This window comes from Balaenoptera musculus, chromosome 13 (genome assembly GCF_009873245.2).
Source record: "Balaenoptera musculus isolate JJ_BM4_2016_0621 chromosome 13, mBalMus1.pri.v3, whole genome shotgun sequence".
Taxonomy (NCBI): Eukaryota; Metazoa; Chordata; class Mammalia; order Artiodactyla; family Balaenopteridae; genus Balaenoptera; species Balaenoptera musculus.
The window spans coordinates 58,468,284-58,485,952 of record NC_045797.1 but is presented as its reverse complement, the minus strand read 5'-3'; the positions used below and the strand labels follow the sequence as shown (position 1 = coordinate 58,485,952).

At 37.6% G+C, this 17,669-nt stretch overlaps 1 protein-coding gene across 3 annotated transcripts in view; it reads right to left on the bottom strand.

The window, feature by feature from the left end:
• Positions 1 to 17,669, bottom strand: part of MAP4K3 (mitogen-activated protein kinase kinase kinase kinase 3) — a 198,008-nt gene that overhangs the window by 107,621 nt on the left and 72,718 nt on the right. Inside the window, exon 1 of one of the 3 annotated variants that reach the window (XM_036872295.1) lies at positions 8,008 to 8,111. The exons of the other annotated variants lie outside the window; for them this stretch is intronic. The gene's annotated coding sequence lies outside the window, so the exon portion shown is untranslated. Of the gene's footprint in view, positions 1 to 8,007; positions 8,112 to 17,669 lie in introns of those variants that run through there. 3 annotated transcript variants of the gene reach the window in all.

Sequence of the window (17,669 nt, the reverse complement as noted above, 5' to 3'; positions counted from 1 at the left end):
ATTAAATTACGTATCTAAGGAAAAGCTTTAAAATGTGTAGGCCACATTTTAATAAAATACTTTATTTATAAGTATTTTGGGAGTTAAAAGACCTGAAAAAAAAAATGGAAAGACACTTCACTTATGAACAGAAGAATTTACTATGGTAAAGATGGCAATTGTCTCATGAATTAATCTCTGAATTAATGTAATTCCAATCAAAATACTAATTGAATCTTTTTTTGAACATAAAAAAATTATAATTAAATTCACCTGGGAAAAATAAACATGAGGGAACAGTTTTGTAATAGGTATTATTTTAAAATAAGTAGCTCTTATTTAAGAATTGATATACCCAGAAGAATTCTCATCTTTTTGATTCTTTGTCTACCATGGATCATGTTAAATGTCCTGTGGCCAGAGAGACAAGGAAAAGAAATAAAAATCATCCAAGTCGGAAAGGAAGAAGTAAAATTATCTCTTGCTTGCAGATGATATGATCTTACATGTAGAAAATCCTAATAATTCCACAAGAAAACTGTTAGAATAAATGAATTCAGCAAAGTTGCAGGATATAAAATCAACATATAAAAATCAGTTGTGTTTATATACACAAGCAATGAATAATCAGAAAAGGAAATTAAGAAAACCTCAATTACAATCTCATAAAAGAAGAATAAAATACTTAGGAAAGAACTGTACACTTAAAACTACAAAATCCTGCTGAAATAAATTAGACATATGTAAATGGAAAGACACCCCATATTCATGGATTAGAAGACTTAATATTGTTAAAGTGTCCATACTACTGAAAGTGATCTACAGATTCAATGTAATCCCTCTAAAAATCTCAATGGTATTTTTTACAGAAATAGGAAAACAACCCTAAAAGTCATATGGAACCACCACAAAGGTCCCTGAATATCCAAAACAATCTTGAGAAAGAAGAACAAAACTGGAGGCCTCACATTTCTTGATTTCAAAGCATATTACAAAGTTACAGTAATCAAAACCTTATGGTACTGGCATAAAGACAGACATATAGACCGATGGAACAGAATGGAGAGCCCAGAAATAAACCCACACACATATGGTCAACGGATTTTCAACAAAGGTGCCAAGACTACAGAATGGGGAAAGAATAGTCTCTTCCACAACTGGTGATGGGAACACTGGATATCGACATGCAGAAAAATGAAACTGGACCCACCTCTTACACCATACACAAAAATCAACTCAAAATGGATTAAAGACTTAAACCCAAGACCAGAAACAATAAAACTCCTAAAAGAAAACATAGGGGGGAAACATCTCTAACACTGTTCTTAGAAATAACTTCTTGTTGAGACACAGATGTAGAGAACAGACATATGGACACCAAGGGGGGAAAACTGCGGTGGGGTGGGGATGGTGGTGTGCTGAATTGGGTGATTGGGATTGACATGTATACACTGATGTGTATAAAATTGATGACTAATAAGAACCTGCAGTATAAAATAACAAACAAACAAACAAAACAACTAATACTAAACTTTCATTGGGTTATTTGTATGGAAATATGTTAATATAAATGTTTCAGACATTACATGAAATTTCTAAAAATCTTATATGTTCTGGTATAATGTTATAAGTCATAATTCTAGTTATTACTTTAAAATGTATATCTCAGAAATAACTAATTTTCTTGTCAACTGCATTATTATGAACTTTCATCAAATCTTTAACCGTGGTCATTTTTAAGTCTTTTGTCATTTACAGACAGTTCTGGGTGTACTCTGATGATTTTGCAAATATGTTCCTATAAAAGGGTTTCATCTTCAAGAAATTCATGGAAAAGACTCTGACAAGTACAGGTTTCTGGTAACTGACTGTACTGCTGAACTGAATGAATAAGCATTTTCAGAACTCTAACGAAAAACTGATGAACTCATAAAAGTGCTAACAAAAGATCAAGATGAAAAAAAAATTAATTACATGGGACTGAGTGAACTGATGAGGATGAGTATAATTTTTGTGACTTTCTGTCTGAATTAAAAAAAAAAAAAAATCCCACAAGGACTCAGAGGCAAAGAATATACAAATCAATTTTCACTGCAAAGTAAAGGAGCTGTTACAGTGGAGGATTACTGGACTGAATGTCAATATTATGACATAGTATGAGTGTGTTTCATGTTTGGTAATTGCAATCATTGTTGCTTATGTTGTGGTCATCCATGTACAATGCTTGGTGTCAGTCTATTTATGTCTTGTAAAAATAAAATACAGTGTGTGTGTGTGTGAATAAAAAAAAAAAAAAAAAGACTCTGACAAGTACAGGTTTCTGGTAACTGACTGTACTGCTGAACTGAATGAATAAGCATTTTCAGAACTCTAACGGAAAACTGATGAACTCATAAAAGTGCTAACAAAAGATCAAGATGAAAAAAAATTAATTACATGGGACTAAGTGAACTGATGAGGATGATTATAATTTTTGTGGCTTTGTTTGAATTAAAAAAAAAAATCCCACAAGGACTCAGAGGCAAAAAATATACAAATCAATTTGCACTGCAAGGTAAAGGAGCTGTTACAGTGGAGGATTACCGGACTGAATGTCAATATTATAACATAGTATGAGTGTTTCGTGTTTGGTAATTGCAATCATTGTTGCTTTTGTTGTGGTCATCCATTTACAATGCTTGGTGTCAGTCTATTTATCTCTTGTAAAAATAAAATACAGTGTGTGTGTGTGCGTGTGAAAAAAAAAAAGAAATAACTTCTTGGATATAATAGGAAGAGAACAAGGAACAAAAGTAAAAATAGACAAGTGGGACTACATTAATCTAGAAAGCTGTTGCAGAGCAAAAAGGCAACCTAAAAAATAAGAGAAAATATTTGCAAACTATATATCTGATAAGAGGTTAATATCCAAATTATATAAGTAACTCCTACAACTCAATAGCAAAAAAAAAAAAAACCCCAAACAAACAAACAAAACACCACCAAAAAACCAAACCCTGATTAAAAAATCAAAGGGCTTGAATAGACAATTCTCCAAAGAAGACATTACAAATGGCCCACAGGTATATGAAAAGTTGTTCAACAACACTAATCAGAAGGGAAATGCAAATCAAAGCCACAATGAGGTATCAACTCACACCTCTTAGGATGGCCACTATAAAAAAATATAGAAAATAACAAGGGTTGAGAAGGATGTGAAGAAATTGGACCACTTGTATACTCTTGGTGGAAATGTAAAATGATGCAGCTGCAATGGAAAACAGAATGGAGGCTGCTCAAAAAATTAAAAATAGAACCATCATATAATCCAGCAATACCACTTCTGGGTATTCAACCAAAAGAATTAAAATAAGGATTTCAAAGATATATTTGTACTCCTATGTTCACTGCAGCATTATTCACAATGGCCAAGAGGTCCAATGATGCATGAATGGACAAAGAAAATGTGGTGTTTGTACATATATATATAATGGAACATTATTCAACCATAAAAAAGAAGGAAATCTTGGCATATGTAACAACATGGATGAACCTTGAGGATATTATGCTGAGTGAAATAAGCCAGTCACAGAAGGATAAGTACTACATGATTCCACTTATGAGGTATCTAAAGTAGTCAAACTCATGGAAACAGAAAGTAGAATGGTGGTTTCCAGGAGCTGGGCAGGGGGTGCAGGGGGTAGTGGGTGCAGCGTGAATGAGGAGCTGCTATTCAGTAGGTCTAGAATTTCAATCATGTTGGAGATCTTCTGTACAACATTAAACTTATAGTTAACAATACTGCACTATACACTTAAACATTTATTAAGAGGGTAGATCTAATGTTACGTTTTTCAACACACACACACACACACACACACACACACTGTCCTATGGCCAGAGGAAAAAATTTAAATTTAAACTATGCGGAACAAATAAGGTTTCTCATGCCCATGTTATGGGTACTCACTCACAAATCTTCCTCTATTTTAAACAGAGAGAAATGGGAATATCCACTTATGCTACATGTAAAAGTATTTTAACTGTAAGACGAGTTTTAATTTACCATTTAATATGATACGTGGTACCATTTGAAATATACAATTTATAAACTCCATTTCATACTACAGAAACAATAAATGGAAATAATATTTTTCAGTAAAACCATAGCTCACTACCCAGAGCTGTGATTCCCTTAAACAAGCTGTCAATTATTATCTCAAACTACAAGAATACCAGGAAATCCAATTACTATCTTAAACTAGGTATCATGAAATCCAATGGCTGGTTTTAAAAAGATAAAATTGGGACTTCTGTGGTGGCACAGGGGATAAGACTCCATGCTCCCAATGCAGGGGGCCCGGGTTGATCCCTGGTCAGGGAACTAGATCCCACAGGCATGCCGCAACTAAGAGTTCACATGCTACAACTAAGGAGCCGGTGAGCCGCAACTAAGACCCGGCACAACCAAATAAATAAATAAATAAATTTTAAAAAATAAAAAATAAAAAGATAAAATTGGCTTTAAGTAATTACAACATATAGTTATAAAATATTTTTTGTAAAACCACAGAACCAGCACCTAATTTTTAGTTTTTGGAGAAATATTCAAACTATAATTAATACCACACAGAAATATAAAGGAAGTGTTTAATAATCCTACTGACTTCTTGATATTTCAACACATGGAAAAATTACTTATAATAGCAATATTTGTATTTTTAAGGATTGAGAATGAAGAAAATGACTCTTCAAAAATTTCATCTGATGAAAATAACTGATAAAGAGAAAAACCACATAATGTTGCAGGATACAAAATTAATGCACAGAAATCTCTTGCATTCCTACACACTAATGATGAAAAATCTGAAAGAGAAATTAAGGAAACACTCCCATTTACCATTGCAACAAAAAGAATAAAATAGCTAGGAATAAACCTACCTAGGGAGACAAAAGACCTGTATGCAGAAAACTCTAAGACACTGATGAAAGAAATTAAAGATGATATCAACAGATGGAGAGATATACCATGTTCTTGGATTGGAAGAATCAATATTGTGAAAATGACTATACTACCCAAAGCAATCTACAGATTCAATGCAATCCCTATCAAATTACCAATGGCATTTTTTATGGAACTAGAACAAAAAATCTTAAAATTTGTATGGAGACAAAAAAGACCCTGAATAGCCAAAGTAGTCTGGAGGGAAAAAAATGGAGCAGGAGGAATCAGACTCCCTGACTTCAGACTATACCACAAAGCTACAGTAATCAAGACAATATGGTACTGGCACAAAAACAGAAACACAGATGAGTGGAACAAGATAGAAAGCCCAGAGATAAACCCATGCACCTATGGTCAACTAATCTATGACAAAGGAGGCAAGGATACACAATGGAAAAAAGACAATCTCTTCAATAAGTGGTGCTGGGAAAACTGGACAGCTACATGTACAAGAATGAAATTAGAACACTCCCTAACACCATACACAAAAATAAACTCAAAATGGATTCGAGAACTAAAGGTAATACCGGACACTCTAAAACTCTCAGAGGAAAACATAGGAAGAACATTCTTTGACATAAATCACAGCAAGATCTTTTTTGACCCACCTCCTAGAGTAATGGAAATAAAACCAAAAATAAACAAATGGGACATAATGAAACGTAAAAGCTTTTGCACAGCAAAGGAAACCATAAACAAGACAAAAAGACAACTCTCAGAATGGGAGAAAATATTTGCAAACGAATCCACAGACAAAGGATTAATCTCCAAAATATATAAACAGCTCATGCAGCTCAATATTAAAGAAACAAACAACCCAATCCAAAAATGGGCAGAAGACCTAAATAGACATTTCTCCAAAGAAGACATACAGATGGCCAAGAAGCACATGAAAAGATGCTCAACATCACTACTTATTAGAGAAATGCAAATCAAAACTACAATGAGGTATCACCTCACACCAGTCAGAATGGGCATCATCAGAAAATATACAAACAACAAATGCTGGAGAGGGTGTGGAGAAAAGGGAACTCTCTTGCACTATTGGTGGGAATGGAAATTGATACAGCCACTATGGAGAACAGTATGGAGATTCCTTAAAAAACTAAAAACAGAATTACCATATGATCCAGCAATCCCACTACTGGGCATATACCCACAGAAAACCATAATTCAAAAAGACACATGCACCCCAATGTTCACTGCAGCACTATTTACAATACCCAGGTCATGGAAGTAACCTAAATGCCCATTGACAGACGAATGGATAAAGCAGATGTGGTACGTATATACAATGGAATATTACTCAGCCATAAAAAGGAACGAAATTGGGTCATTCGTTGAGACGTGGATGGATCTAGAGACTGTCATACAGAGTGAAGTAAGTCAGAAAGAGAAAAACAAATATCGTATATTAACGCATGTATGTGGAACCTAGAAAAATGGTACAGATGAACCGGTTTGCAGGGTAGAAGTTGAGACACAGATGTAGAGAACAAACATATGGACACCAAGGGGGGAAGGCCGCGGAGGGGTGGGGATGGTGGTGTGATGAATTGGGCGATTGGGGTTGACGTGTATACACTGATGTGTATAAAATTGATGACTAATAAGAACCTGCTGTATAAAAAAATTAATAAAATAAAATTCAAAAATTAAAGAAGAAAAAAAAAAAGAAAGAGAAAAACCACAGGCCCAAAATGGCATCACTTGTGCTAAAGCCCATGATACCAAACGTAGATTTAATATCTAACCTAAATGCAGTTTCAACCTTCACCAGAAATGTAATCTTAATCAACCAGTTTGGAATTTTCTGGTCAGCATCAATGAGGTAATCTGTCACATGGGCCCTCTCTATTCTCCCTGAGGAAGAAAAGGCAATCTGCATGATAAAACCCTTGCCACTCCCTCCTCCGCAAAAAGAAGATGTCCTGGTCTAAAACTAATCCTTCCTTTTCTTTTGCTAAAGGTCCCCTGCCCCACCCTTCTTCCTATAAAAACCTTCCATTTTGTACAACTCCTAGGAGGGCCATGCCACTTGCTAGACGGGATGCTGCCCGACTCATGAATCACTGAATAAGGCCAGTTAGATGGGGGGACTTCCCTGGTGGTCCAGTGGTAGAGAATCCGCCTTCCAACGCAGGGGACCTGGGTTTGATCCCCGGTCGGGGGACTAAGATCTCACATGCCCCAGGGCAACTAAGCCCGCAGGCACAACTACTGAGCTCCAACGCCTCAAAGAAAGAGCCCACGTGCCACAAATGACAGAGCCCACGTGCCCTGGAACCCAAGCCACAACTAGAGAGAGAAAACTCGCACACCACAACTAGAGAAGCCCATGCGCTGCAACAAAAGATCCTGCATGCTGCAACTAAGACCTGACACAGCCAAAAAAATAAATAAAATAAATATTTTAAAAAGTGGCAGTTTCTTTAAAAAAAAAATCCAATTAATTAGATCTACAAATTTACTCAGTTGAATTTTGTTTTTTAACATAACTTACAGCCTATTTATTTGGCTGTCTTTTAGTTAGTATTCATGATTAACGATGCTTAAGATAAGTATCATTTATACTTGCATAAGTTGTCATGAATCAACTTTGAACGTGGGTTCAACAGGATCAAAAAGAAATTCCCTTACCGAAACTAAGCAGTAAAATATCAATATACCCAGCTTGGTATACCCAAAGTAGTTTCTATCAGATGATTAGGTTTAGTTTTTGTTTTAAATAAAACATGATCCCCACTCTCAAAAATGTCCTACTCTAATGCAATGTTTATAAACCTTGTTCTCCTAATGGCCTCTCCCCGTGAAATTTCATTCCACAGGTATTCTGTATATCTGTTTATGTACTGTATGTATATCTGTGATTCATACATTAAGATTTTTTTCATCCTCAGAGAACCAAATTTCACCGCCTTCTCATGTTAATGGTATATTTGAGAAAACATTCCCCAGCGGGAACAGATGGTCTCCAGGTAGCGAGGGAAGAATGGCTTAATCGGAGATTCCTGACTAGCTTGTTAGGTCTCCTTTTCTCTTACCTGGATCCAGCTCTTCTTTTCAGAGCCAGGTTTATCTATGCAGCTCTAATGGAAGATCCAAAATAAGGCAGGTACCCATAACTCAGAAGTGAATTCCCAGTACGAGTCATCCTACTCTATTAAAAATTACAGCAGCACAGCTAGAGTCTCTGTATGTAAAGTAGGTCTGTAGTAGGCTCAAAAATGTTTCTGGAGTAAGAACAGAAAAAAGGAAAAATAAAGCATGGCACAGATTTTAAACCAAGTGAACAAAATACATGGGTAAAACTTCTATCTTTACCAGGCTTACCAACGAGACCAACAGTCTATTATTCAGAGATAGCTCTAATTTTGAGATGCTTCAAGCTCTCGGATGTTCTAGTGGTTCTCTCTCACAAGGCTTGATTTTGTTTTATTTTTTAAATTTATTTTAAAAAATACTTATTTATTTATTTGGTTGCACTGGGTCTTAGTTGTGGCAGGCGGGCTCCTTAGTTTCGGCTGGTGGGCTCCTTAGTTTTGGCTCGTGGGCTCCTTAGTTGCAGCTCACAGGCGCCTTAGTTGTGGTGTGCATGTGGGATATAGTTCCCTGACCAGGGATCGAACCCGGGCCCCCTGCATTGAGAGCATGGAGTCTTATCCACTGCACCACCAGGGAAGTCCCCGAGAGTTGATTTTAAAATAAAGTTTTATAGTCATTCTTGATCTGTTCTTGAGGTCATGTAGGCATAAAGCACAACCGAATAAAACTCATCCCTGTCCCTTGTCACCTATCAGTCACATTTTAAGTTCTATTCTTTCAGTCACATTTTAAGTTCTATTCTTTCACCCTAAAATCCTGCCCATCCCTGCCTTCCATGTTACTCAGGTGTGGATGCTGTAACAGGAACAAGTCTTCTTACCACAAGGGTCTCTCTTTTCCAATCTGTCCTGTGTACACTGACGTTACTAACCTATTTTAAAAAATCCCATCATTCACAAGGTAGAATCTAAATCTCTAGGGTAAAACATTTATGGTTCTCCATAAACTATAATCAATCTGCTTTTCACATCTTATTTCCTGCTATGCCCAAACAGAGCATAACCACTGTAGTTAAATGAGACTACTATTTTCCAAACAGGCCTAGTAAGTCAATACCACTTTTGCTTTCGCATTATCCTCATATGAAATACTTATTCTCCATTCTCTTATACTGCCAGCCAAATCCCAGCCAGCCTTAAAGACTCAGATGAACTGTTCCTTTCTTAATTACCCCAAGTGAAATGAACCTCACAACCTCTACGGGACCTACCAAGTGAATCAGGAGATATTAACTCTTCTGTCCTATTAGTGTTGTTTCACATGGCATCTTGCCTAGATAGTCCCTATCTAGAGTATTTCACAAGTAAATAGTCAAAGCTAGCTATTCAGAGACCTGTGAACTGATAAAGTTTTTCTAGTCACAGCCACCACCATTCCTTATTGCCAGCACCACTAACTATATACACACACTCTACTCAACGGGTAAATCCCTACAGTTAGGCTACTTAGACAAGCACTCTGGTTGGGTTTCACATTGGGCAACAAGCTCCCTGAAGGCAGGAACCATGTCTATGTATCTTCTATTCTCAGTAAATTGAGTACTAAATAAATATTCATAAAGCTGAATCACTGAAGTGACACAGAGTTAGGAAGGAGGAAGAAACTGCAGATATACTAAGTAAACGCCTTTTTTATTTTTGAGCATTATTCCCTTGCAATGTGTAAATATCTGATCTGTCCAGTATAGTCAGCCTCAAGCTGACTATGACATAATATGGCTCTAACACGTTAAAGCGTGGCTAAGCAATCCATGATCAACCTTTGAAAAGTAATTATCACAAATGATGTAACAATGACTGTCTTCATGACGGCAATAAACACATGGCAAGGGATAAACAACTGGTGGCAAGGGATTTAGTAGCGCTCTCAGGGAGAGAGGAAAGGGAGCAGATAACTCATGTCCCTGACGTCTTGCCAGTCTATGATGCAAGATGAAGGGAGAGAAAGCACTCTCCTACCTCTCAGGACAGAAAAAACTAACGTCAAAGGCTGACAGGAAAGAAGGTTCATAACTTTTAACTTTAGAGATCCATGAAAAAATTGTGGAATGGAGTCTTACTGGTACCTAGTCGCACTCTAAAAATGTTGCTCTACAATTTAATAAACATTGCTCTTGTGGAAACAAAACATAATAACGTATTTTCTCACTACGAATTTCCCTGCTCATCAATCTCAGTATTTTTCATTGTGTTGGAAGAGGAATGAACTTCCCCACTTAAAAGAGGTGCTCCCATGAGGTGCTACCTAATTAATCAGTGTTATCTGTCTGCATTTATATTCTACCTTAATAACCAGAGCTATAAACAATACCACAAATGAATAATTACAAGTAACTTTAATTAAATATTATATCTTTAGTGTGAAAAACTAAAGAACAACAGGTCAAGAGAGGAATCAGATCCACAAATAAGATGTGTGGCTTTGGGTAAATTACAAATGGTGTGCCTACTTTCCTGCAATATGAAACGTGAGCGTTAGGCTGAAGAGATGGTTCAAAGAATACTTCCCTGCCACCAGGTAGTTTTCAACGCCAAAATTTTTGAAAGCTATAAAAATCTGACAACCATCCATAGAGATGACCTAAAAAGTACCTTTTGGCTCTAAAATTCTGACTTTAAAACTCAAAAAGAAAAAAAAAGACAACATAAGAACTTGAAAGTGAAGCCTGAAAGTACCTGTCTGTGAGTTCTATTCTACTACCAAGCTCTGCCACAAGCTCTCATCTGGATCCATTTTAATTTTCTTTTGAAGTTAAGTCTCAAGAGTTGGCAGTGGGCTAGCCCCATCAGACTAAAAACCATAGGAACAAGCCTGCAGTCTGACAAGAGCAGGTTTACTGACCCACTGCGACAAGGAAGACTGTACACCAGGGGAATCTTGGGCCGTCTCACAAAACACAGGAAAAGATAGTTATAACATTTGGGAAAGAGATTGGTTCAAGATGGTGGAGTAGAAGGATGTGCGCTCACTCCCTGTTGTGAGAGCACCGGAATCACAACTAACTGCTGAACAATCATCAACAGGAAGACACTGGAACTCACCGAAAAAGGTACCCCACTTCCAAAGACAAAGGAGAAGCCACAATGAGATGGTAGGAGGGGTGCAATCACAATAAAATCAAATCACACAACTGCTGGGTGGGTGACTCACAAACTGGCGAGCACTTATACCACAGAAGTCTACCCACTGGAGTGAACATTCTGAGTCCTACATCAGGCTTCCCAACCTGGGGGTCCAGCAACAGGATGAGGAATTCCCAGAGAATCAGACTTTGAAGGCTAGTGGGATTTGACTGCAGGACTTCAGCAGGACTGGGGGAAACAGAGACTCCACTCTTGGAGGGCACACACAAAGTAGTGTGTGCATCAGAACACAGGGGTAGGAACAGTGACCCCACAGGAGACTGAACCAGACCTACCTGCTAGTGTTGGAGGGTCTCCTGAAGAGGCGGGGGGTGGCTGTGGCTCACTGCGGGGAAAAGGACACTGGCAGCAAAAGTTCTGGAAAGTACTCCTTGGCATGAACCCTCCCAGAATCTGCCATTAGCCCCAACAAAGAGCCTGTAGCCTCCAGTGCTGGCTTGCCTCAGGCCAAACAACCAACAGGGAGGGAACTCAGCCCCACCCAGCAGCAGACAAATGGATTAATGTTTTACTGAGCTCTGCCCACCAGAGCAACACCCAGCTCTACCCACAACCAGTCCCTCCCATCAGGAAGTTTGCACAAGCCTCTTATATAGCCTCATCCACAAGAGGGCAGACAGCAGAAGCAAGAAGAACTACAATCCTGCAACCTGTGGAACAAAAACCACATTCACAGAAAGATAGACAAAATGAAAAGGCAGAGGACTATGTTCCAGATGAAGGAACAAGATAAAACCTCAGAAAAACAATTAAATGAAGTGGAGATAGGGAACCTTCCAGAAAAAGAATTCAGAGTAATGACGCGACGATGATCCAGGAACTCAAAAAAACAATGGAGGCAAAGATTGAGAAGATTCAAGAAATATTTAACAAACACCTAGAAGAATTAAAGAACAAACAGAGATGAACAATACGATAACAGAAATGAAAAATACACTAGAAGGAATCAATAGCAGAATAACTGAGGCAGAAGAAGGGATAAGTGACATGGAAGACAGAACAGTGGAATTCACTGCCACGGAACAGAATAAAACAAGAATGTAAAGAAACGAAGACAGCCTAACAGACCCCTGGGACATTAAACGCAACAACATTTGCATTACAAGGGTCCCAGATGGAGAAGAGAGAGAGAAAGAACCCGAGAAAATATCTGAACAGATTATAGTCAAAAACTTCCCTTCCTTTCCTGAAAACATGGGAAAGGAAATAGCCACCCAAGCCCAGGAAGCGCAGAGAGTCCCGGGCAGGATAAACCCAAGGAGAAACACACCAAGACACATAGCAATCAAATTGCCAAAAATTAAAGACAAAGAAAAATAACTGAAAGGGAAAAATGACAAATAACATACAAGGGAACTCCCATAAGACTAACAGCTGATCTCTCAGCAGAAACTCTACAAGCCAGAAGGGAGTGGCACGATATATTTAAAGTGATGAAATGGAAGAAACTACAACCAGGATTACTCTACTGGCAAGGATCTCATTCAGATTTGACAGAGAAATCAAAAGCTTAACAAACAAGCAAAAGCTAAGAGAATTCAGCACCACCAAACCAGCTCTACAACAAAACCTAAAGGAACTTCTCTAAGTGGGAAACATAAGAGAAGAAAAGGACCGACAAAAACAAACCCAAAACAATTAAGGAAATGGTAATAGGAACATACATATTGATAATTACCTTAAATGTGAATGGATTAAATGCTCCAACCAAAAGACAAAGGCTCACTGAATGGATATAAAAACAAGACCCATATATATGCTGTCTAAAAGAGACCCATTTCAGACTTAGGGACACATACAGACTGAGAGTGAGGGGATGGAAAAGGATATTCCATGCAAGTAGAAATCAAAAGAAAGCTAGAGTAGAAATATTCATATCTGATAAAATAGACTTTAAAATAGAGACTGTTACAAGAGACAAGGAAGGACACTACATAATGACCAAGGGATCAATCCAAGAAGAAGATACAACAATTATAAATATATATGCACCCAACACAGGAGCACCTCAATACATAAGGCAAATGTTAACAGCTATGAAAGAGGAAATGGACAGTAACACACCAATGGACAGATCATCCAGACAGAAAATTAATAAGGAAACACAAGCTTTAAATGACACAATAGACCAGACAGATTTAATTGATATTTATAGGACATTCCATCCAAAAACAGCAGATTACACTTTCTTCTCAAGTGCGCACGGAACATTCTCCAAGATAGATCACATCTTGGGTCACAAATCAAGCCTCGGTAAATTTAAGAAAATTGAAATCATACCAAGCAACTTTTCCGACCACAACACTATGAGATTAGAAATGAATTACAGGGAAAAAAACGTAAAAACACAAACACATGGAGGATAAACAATACGCTACTAAATAACCAAGAGATCACTGAAAAAATCAAAGAGGAAATAAAAAAATACCTAGAGACAAATGACAATGAAAACACGATGACCCAAAACCTATGGGATGCAGCAAAAGCAGTTCTAAGAGGGAAGTTTATAGCAATACAATCCTACCTAAAGAAATAAGAAAAATCTCAAATAAACAATCTAACCTTACACATAAAGGAACTAGAGAAAGAAGAACAAACAAAACCCAAAGTTAGCAGAAGGAAAGAAATCATAAAGACCAGAGTAGAAATAAATGAAATAGAAACAAAGAAAACAGTAGCAAAGATCAATGAAACTAAAACCTGGTTCTTTGAGAAGATAATCAAAATTGATAAACCTTTAGCCAGACTCATCAAGAAAAAGAGGGAGAGGACTCAAATCAATAAAATTAGAAATGAAAAAGGAGAAGTTACAACAGACCCTGCAAAATACAAAGCATCGTAAGAGACTACTACAAGCAACTCTATGCCAATCAAATGGACAACCTGGAAGAAAGGGACAAATTCTTAGAAAAGCACAGCCTTCCAAGACTGAACCAGGAAGAAATAGAAAATACAAACAGACCAATCACAAGCACTGAAATTGAAACTGTGATTAAAAATCTTCCAACAAACAGAAGTCCAGGACCAGATGGCTTCACAGGTGAATTCTATCAAACATTTACAGAAGAGCTAACACTCATCCTTCTCAGACTCTTCCAAAAAACTGCAAAGGAAGGAACACTCCCAAACTCATTCTACGAGGCCACCATCACCCTGATACCAAAACCACGCAAAGATACAACAAAAAAGAGAAAATTACAGACCAGTATCCCTGATGAATATAGGTACAAAAATCCTCAACAAAATACTAGCAAACAGAATCCAACAACACATTAAAAGGATCATACACCATGATCAAGTGGGATTTATCCCAGGGATGCAAGGATTCTTCAATATATGCAAATCAATCAATGTGATACACCATATTAACAAATTGAAGGATAAAACCCACATGATCATCTCAACAGATGCAGAAAAAGCTTTTGACGAAATTCAACACCCATTTATGATAAAAACTCTGCAGAAAGTGAGCACAGAGGGAACCTACCTCAACATAATAAAGGCGATATACGAGAAACCCACAGCAAACATCATTCTCAATGGTGAAAAACTGAAAGCATTTCCTCTAAAATCAGGAACAAGATAAGGATGTCCACTCTCGCCACTCTTATTCAACATAGTTTTGGAAGTCCTAGCCACAGTAATCAGAGAAGAAAAAGAAATAAAAGGAATACAAATTGGAAAAGAAGAAGTAGAACTGTCACTGTCTGCAAATGACATGATACTATACATAGAAAATCCTGAAGATGCCACCAAAAAACTACTAGAGCCAATCAATGAATTTGGTAAAGTTGCAGGATACAAAATTAATGCACAGAAATCTCTTGCATTCCTATACACTAACAATGAAAGATCAGAAAAATTAAGGAAACAATCCCATTCACCATTGCAACAAAAAGAATAAAATACCTAGGAACAAACCTACCTAAAGAGGTAAAAGACCTGTACTCAGAAAACCTTAAGACACTGATAAAAGAAATCAATGATGACACAAACAGATGGAGAGATATACCATGTTCTTGGATTGGAAGAACTGATATTGTGAAAATGACTATAATACCCAAAGCAGTCTACAGATTCAATGCAATCCCTATCAAATTACCAATAGCATTTTTTATGGAACTAGAACAAAAAAATCTTAAAATTTGTATGGAGACACAAAAGACCCCGAAGAGCCAAAGCAATCTTGAAAAGAAAAAAAAAATGGAGCTGGAGGAATCAGACCCCCTGACTTCAGACTATACTACAAAGCTACAGTCATCAAGATAATATGGTACTGGCACAAAAACAGAAATACAGATCAATGGAGCAGGATAGAAAGCTCAGAGATAAACGCACGCACCTATGGTCAACTAATCTATGACAAAGGAGGCAAGGATATACAATGGAGAAAAAGCAGTCTCTTCAATAAGTGATGCTGGGAAAATTGGACAGTTACATGTAAAAGAGTGAAATTAGAACACTCCCTAACACCATACACAAAAATAAACTCAAAATGGATTAAAGACCTAAATGTAAGACCATACACTATAAAACTCTTAGAGGAAAGCATAAGAAGAACACTCCTTGACATGAATCACAGCAAGATCTTTTTTGACCCACCTCCTATAGTAATGGAAATAAAAACAAAAATAGACAAATGGGACCTAATGAAAACTTAAAAGCTTTTGCACAGCAAAGGAAACCATAAACAAGACGAAAAGACAACCCTCAGAATGGGAAAAAATATTTGCAATCGAATCCACGGACAAAAGATTAATCTCCAAAATATATAAACAGCTTATGTAGCTCAATATCAAAAAAACAAACAACCCAATCCAAAAATGGGCAGAAGACCTAAATAGACATTTCTCCAAAGAAGACATACAGATGGCCAAGAAGCACATGAAAAGCTGCTCAACATCACTACTTATTAGAGAGATGCAAATCAAAACTACATTGAGGTATTACCTCACACCAGTTAGAATGGGCATCATCAGAAAATCTACAAACAACAAATGCTGGAGACGGTGTGGAGAAAAGGAACCCTCTTGCACTGCTGGTGGGAATGTAAATTGATACAGCCACTATGGAGAACAGTATGGACGTTCCTTAAAAAACTGAAATTAGAACTACCATATGACCCAACAATACCACTACTGGGCAAATACCCAGAGAAAACTATAATTCAAAAAGACACATGCACTCCAATGTTCACTGCAGCACTATTTACAATAGCCAGGTCATGGAAGCAACCTAAATGCCCATGAACAGACATATGGATAAAGAAGATGTGGTACATATATACAATGGCATATTACTCAGCCATAAAAAGGAACAAAATTGGGTCATTTGTAGAGACGTGGATGGACCCACAGACTGTCATACAGAGTGAAGTAAGTCACAAAGAGAAAAACAAATATCATATATTAATGCATCTATGTGGAATCTAGAAAAATGGTACAGATGAACCGGTTTGCAAGGCAGAAATAGAGACACATTTGTAGAGAACAAACATATGGACACCAAGGGGGGAAAGCGGGGGGGGGGGGGGGGGTGGGGGGGGGTGAATTGGGAGATTGGGATTGACATGTATACACTTACGTGTATAAAATAGATAACTAATAAGAACCACCTGCTGTATAAAAATAAAATAAAGTTAAAAAAGAAAAAAGATTTGGGAAAGAGTAAAGTGTAAGTGAAATTTACATGAAGCAGTGTTTAGATAGGCTTAGAGCAAAGCAGAGCTGTGTGTAAAGGGACTGGACTGCAAAGTGAACCAAGGTCCTCTTTCCTTAGGAACTATGAAGTTAAGATAGATGTGGATGCTGTGTCCAGAAACCCCTTATCTGAAGCTGTGTGTCTCCGCTGTAAATCAAGACTGCTACTCTACGTCAAAAACACTTAGATTCTGGGCTTCCCTGGTGGCGCAGTGGTTGAGAATCTGCCTGCCAATGCAGGGGACACGGGTTCGAGCCCTGGTCTGGGAGGATCCCACATGCCGCGGAGCAACTGGGCCTGTGAGCCACAATTGCTGAGCCTGCACGTCTGGAGCCTGTGTTCTGCAACAAGAGAGGCTGCGATAGTGAGAGGCCCGCGCACCACGATGAAGAGTGGTCCCCCGCTTGCCGCAACCAGAGAAAGCCCTCGCACAGAAACGAAGACCCAACACAGCCATAAATAAATAAATTAATTTAAAAAAATTAAATGGAAATGTTAAAAAACAAAATTAAGCCTCTCTCCAGCATGCTAACATAGGCTTAAAACAAACAAACAAACAAAAAAAAACCCACTTAGATTCTCCAGGCAAATTCTCCAGGCAAGAATGGGATGTTTTACTCTTGCTGCTATAATTACACACAAGTGAAGTTTCTGGTAGTCTGATTTTCCAGAGCAAAGTTTTTCAGTGAGTAGGCAAGCCATAGTCATTCAAAGACAGGGTTTGTTATGACACTTCACAGCTCTATCATTCTTGTGAG